We start from the raw sequence: 6,000 nt of genomic DNA on the forward strand, positions 1-6,000 counted from the left end.
CCTCGCACTACGTCAACTTCCCCATGGACGACCTCAGCCAGACGGAATGGGCTTTCACTCTGTGGCTGGCTTCCCACGGGTGCAGGGTGTAATCGATTGCACCTATATAGCAATACGAGCACCTCCACACGAGCCAGGACTGTTCATCAACAGGAAGGGCTATCACTCCATCAACACTCAGCTCGTTAGTGACTGCCGCAAAAGATTCCTGCATGTGTGCGCTAGATTCCCTGGCAGCTGCCACGATTCCTTCATCCTCTGGGAATCTAACATCCCACCCCTCTTCCACACACCGAATACCCTTAAGGGCTGGCTCCTTGGGGACAAGCAATACCTCCTGCACATGTGGATCATGACACCTCTGAGGAAACCCATAACCAAGCAACAATGTTGATGCAATGACAGCCTCATCACCACCAGGTCTATAATTGAGCATGCTATTGGGCTGCTCAAGATGCGCTTCAGATGCCTTGATCTTTCTGGGGGAGCGCTTCAATAACCACCAGACAGAGTGGGACGCACTATAGTCGTGTGCAGTGCCCTGCACAACATGGCACAACAGAGAGGGGTGCTGCTTCAGGAGGCCTCATCCACATCTGCCACCCACATTGAGGAGAAGGAGGAGGAGGAGGAGGAACAGGAGGAACCCATGGGCAGAACATAGGCTCACCTGGCTGCTCGTGAGGCCAGGGAGTCACTGATATGTGAACGGTTCTCCTAACATCAGAAAGTGTGAAGAGGCCAGTCCTCACCAGCGCCCACACCAGCTCTCCCCCCACCCTTCCCTGGACAAAACAGGTCTGCAACTACACATACACCCACTGTAGAGTGACCCAATGGGTGGCATCAAGTGTCGCCGCTCATGGTGAACCTCATGAAAGGGCCTTATTATAGAAGCCAGTCAAGAATGGCCAAGACAATAATAATATTTAATATGCGTTTAACAAAAAGCTAATATAAATAAAAAACATGACCAACCTTCAAACACCCTTGTGCGTACCCTTCGTGCTTATAAAACCATCGCCTTTCTCTTCCGACTACTTCTAAGTGGTGCTTCCCCTGTGGCTGCAGCAGAGGTAGTGGCAGGTTACTCTTGTTCATGCCCTGGCTGCATAGGTGCTTTCAGCCTACGCCCTCTGGGTTTTGAAGCCTGGGAGGGCCCCTCCAAAGACTGCTCCACCTGCACCTGTGCAGGAGCAGACTTGGCCACCTGGAGAGGAGGCAGCATTGTGGGTACTGGTTGAGAGGGGGGCAACGGGTGAGACATGGGAGCACTTTGAGTGGCGTCCCCACTTCCATGTCCCCTTTCACCATCAACCCTCCCCTGGCCCACACCACTCCTACCACTCTGCTGGACAACAGTTTGGAGAACGTGTGAAGCCTTGTAAGGCCAGTGCTAATGTATCTGTTTAAGGCGGCAGAATGTTGTTCACCCTGAATCCGAACGGTCGTTGTCAGGGCCTGAATGGGCTCACTTGTGAGCCGTGCTTGAAGCTCAATGGAGGCTAGCCTTCTCTCCATCGCAGACGTTCCTGCACTTACCCATGACAGTATCTCAGAAATGCCCTCATGTCCCTGTGATACTATCTCAGAGATCCCCTCTTGTACCTGTGTCACCATTCCACTCATGCAGGAGTTGGACTCCTCCATCCTCTGCGCGATTGTGGAGAGTGCGCGTGGCACCTGTTCCAGCACCTCGCAAATGTGCTGCTGCCCCTCTATCATTCTCCTTTTAAAGGATGGTCCCCAGGGTTCAGCATCTGTGTCCAGCTGAGCAGAGCCTGGAGAGGAGTGCCCCCATCGACATCGACTCTCCACAGCTGCCCCTGCCACCAGTGACTGCTCGTGCTCATATGTGTGTGGTAACTCACCAGGTGCGAACCCAACTAACTGAGGACTAGGACCCACTGAAGTGTGAGTATCTGCACTGGTGGATGGCTTGCTCAGATTTGACGGTGTACCCTCAGAGGTCGGCAGGTCCTCTGAGGAATCACCCTCTGCAGTCACAGCAGTCGCTGAAGGCCTTGTAAGAGAACAGAAGGCAATATTAAGCATCATCACAGATGTGTCATGTTGCAATGAGCATACTGAGGTACTGAAGATGGCAAGGCACGTTAACATCAATTCATATTATGTGTGATGAATGTTAAAGTTATGTCACCAGACGTTTGTCGGGTGTCAGCCTCGATGTCCCCGACGGATAGACGCTTGAGGGTTCTGCTGAGCTCCAGCGCCTCCCGCTCCATGTCTGTAAGGACGACGATTTGTTGCGGCCCCGCTCCGGTCCTTGTCCTCTCCTGTTCATTCTGGACTTTCTTCTCATATGAGGGGAGAAAGTACAGACCCTTGAGTGAGTGATAGTGATGTGGCCAACCGATGAATGCATTGGTTTGTGTTCGGCTGACCGTGAAAGAGATGCATCAGAGGATGAGTATGAGACAGAGCCATGACATTGTATGAGGATTGGGTTGAGTGGTAGTGGTGGGGTGAGTACTGGGGAGGTGAGTAAGTGCAGGTAAGTTATGGACGAGCCTCAAGTGGGTGTGAGGAGTGATGTGATAGAGTAGTGTTGGCAGTGCAGAATGAGTTGTGGGGTGGGGGCGGTGATGTGGAAGACGGAATGTAGGAGAATGAGTAAGTGTACTCACTTTGGCTGACCTAATTAGATCATTGAAGCACTCCCTGCACTGGACCCAGGTGTGGGAGATGTTGCTGCTGGTGACCTCCTCTGCCATCTCGAGCCAGGCCTTCTTGGTGGTAGAGACAGGCCACTTCCTCCCGTCCGCCGGGTAGAAAACATCCCTCCTCCTCCTCACCCCATCCAGTAGCACCTGGAGCGAGGCATCACTAAATCTTGGAGCAGCCTTTCCCCTGGGCTGCTCCAATGTGGTGTGTGGGTGTTTGCACCAGGAGCAGCCATTGGAGGACTGCCCCTTTAAATAGAGCTTCTCCAGCTGACAGCCTGTGATGCGGGCGCGCAGTCCGCCCGCTGCGGAGTTTTCAGACGGCAAACCCGGAAATCATGTTAAGTGGCTCCAATTGACTCACTATCGCGTGGAAAACTGACAATTTTATTGGGCGGGTTATCCACGTGCCCAATTAACACCCCGCTGCCATTCCGCCTCCATACTAATATCGGGGCCATGGTCCCGAGGCAGTGGGAGGCAGCAGGGAACGAAGTCAATGCCAGGAACATAGTACCACGAACATGGATGCAGTGCAGGAAGAAGTTCAATGCTTTGACATGAGTGGTCAAGGTGAGTGAGGTCAACTGTCAAGTGGCGTCTCCTACCAACTGCACCAGGCACTACACCCATCACCCACATACCAATAAACTCTTTCAATCAGTACTCAACTCTTCCAATCAGTTGTTTCATCTCACCCTTACACATTACCATTGTTGCAAGCCGCACACCCACAATTCACAGGCCACACACACTGGCAGCTATTCAACCATGAAAGGCACATCACGCAGACACGTCCGGCTTTCTTGCAGGAGCAGGTGGCGCATATCTGGCGGCAGCAAGTGGCAGTGGCATTTAGCCCCTCGAGCCTGTTCCACCATTCAATGAGATCATGGCGTATCTGTGACCTAACTCCATATACCCGACTTAGCCCCATATCCCTTTGTACCCTTGGTTCCCAGAAATCTATCAACCTCAGATTTAGAATTCACAATTGAGCTAGCATCAACTGCCGTCTGCAGAAGAGCGTTCCAAACTTCTCCTACTCTTTGCGTGTAGCAGCATTTCCTAACTTCATTCCTGCATGTCCTGGCTCTAAATGTTAGGCTGTGTCCCCACGTCCTCGTATTCAAATATAGGAGACCTCCAAAAACAGTTACAAATGTATCAGCAGCCAGAAGCAATAATCCAGCCACTAACATGTAAATCCTGCATGGTCCCTTTAAATAGCACTGGTGGGGGTCCTCCAGGCACTCTAAGATATGTTCAGATGGTTGTGGTTAAGACTGTGCGTTGAGTTGAGCGCTAAGTTCCAAAATGGTGTCTAACACTTTAAATCAGCTTTGCACACTGCTTGTATCCATTTTCTCCTTACTTTACATGCAGCCGGTGTTTGGTATTTGCACATGCGCTAATACCTATACCAGGATGGCGTCCGGCACACGTCACGCTGGAAACGTGCTTGCGCAGCCAAGGCGCCATCTTGGCACTTCGGGAGGCCATGTAGCGCCAAAACAACGGATGCTACAAGGCCCAATTTCTCGCCCTATATGTTTTAACTCCACCCGTACCCACCTATTGCACCTACACAGAGTTAAAAGGTCAGTTTCAATAGTATAAAGGTCTCCTTCTATTTGTGTTTTGAAACACTATCTCGCTGAGGCAAGGAGTGGGAACAGTGCTGATTCAAGACACTGAAAAGGGAAGGGAAACTGGAGTAGAGGTAAAAGTATGAGGGGATGAGAAACAAAAGTATGGGGGAGGGGGAAAAGAAGGAGTTAAAGCAACAACATTAAGGTTTCCTGAAACATTTTATCAGGACACTGGGACAAACATTAGACGAATCAAATAATCTCAACCAGACCAAGCCACCAGATCATGGCACCTGATAAGTGAAAAATGCATGTTTTTAAACTTTTCCTCTCCAATTTTCCCACTTCCTCTTTTGAAGGTGCTGAGGATACAGTTGTATGGACACTGGGTGCTCTCTGGTACCATATCAAGTGGCCATTCTTCATGTGTAAGCCTAGGCACTGATGTTGGTAAGCTGTTCTAATATGGGAAGATATGACTATCCTCATCAGGTGTTGAATCACACACAGTTTACCAGCAGAAATCACTGGATAGCAATCAGTAATAGAAATGCTAGCTATATAAAAAATTCCTTTTCAAGCTCAGAGCCAATTGTAGTGCCTTTACCACTATCCCAACAGAGGTCATCTAACTCGTCACAGACTGGGGATCAAACCTGGGAACTTCCTGGTCTGTATGGCTCATTTGCATATTAAGCTATCAGAAGAGCTGGAAAAACGGTTCCAGAACTTACAGGGTTAATGTGCAAAAAAAAATCAGACGTTTGACTTAATGCACTAGAGTGGGGCTCAGTGTGCTATGCAGCATTTATTTATAAAGTTTATAGCTTGCTCTGAGGGATTATTGTATTTATATAAAATTGATGAAAAGCAGGAATTTTAATATTTATAATTTCGAACGGCATAATTTCAGTGCTGCTGGGAGGGTTTTGTAAAAATACAGATGCTCAGTGACACGCCACTAATACCAGTAAATGAAAAATACTCCCATCCCTGTATTTTCCTTCCCTGTTAAGCTTTAAAAACATAATTCATTGCTTCAATTAGTAACATTTTTTTCGCAGATAGAAAACATAACTTGAGGTGGGTGAAATGGACCTGGAAGAAACAGGTCGATGTTTGAGACATAGTTCAGAGACAATCCAAAGAACGAAAGAGCATTAATATATTTTGGGCAGGAGAAGAGCCATCAGTCCTCCCAGCCGGCCCATTTATCACCCCCTTTCCCTATTATGAAAAACAAAATAGATGCAACCAAATCCCACTGACTGCTAGGAAGAGGAACAGAACATAAAGTTATCTTAATCTTAAAACGAGTAGATACAAATTTTGTAAACTTCCCTATATCCTAAGTCATTGAAATATTTTAATAAGTATCTCGTTGGAAATAGTGATAGTAAATAGTGGGCCGAATGACCTTTTCTCATTCCATGCTTATGTTCTTATGTCCCATTGTTCTCTGACGTTGTGTGATACCATTTGGCCTGCTTTTGGTAACAGTGCAAGGATCAGCTGTAAAGTTCAGAATGATTCCACCTTAACTTTCCTATGATGATACTGGGGTCTGGATCCTCCCATTCTCCAATGGATCTTTTGGTAGTCCTGGCCTCTGATATTCTGCACAGTGTTTGCTTTTCCTGGGCAGTGCTTCAAAACTTAGATCAGGGGGAGGGACAGGGAGGGAGACAAAGAAAGAAAGACAAAGGTCTTCCAGTATTACCCAC

This window comes from Heptranchias perlo, chromosome 11 (genome assembly GCF_035084215.1).
Source record: "Heptranchias perlo isolate sHepPer1 chromosome 11, sHepPer1.hap1, whole genome shotgun sequence".
In the NCBI taxonomy this organism is placed as follows: Eukaryota; Metazoa; Chordata; class Chondrichthyes; order Hexanchiformes; family Hexanchidae; genus Heptranchias; species Heptranchias perlo.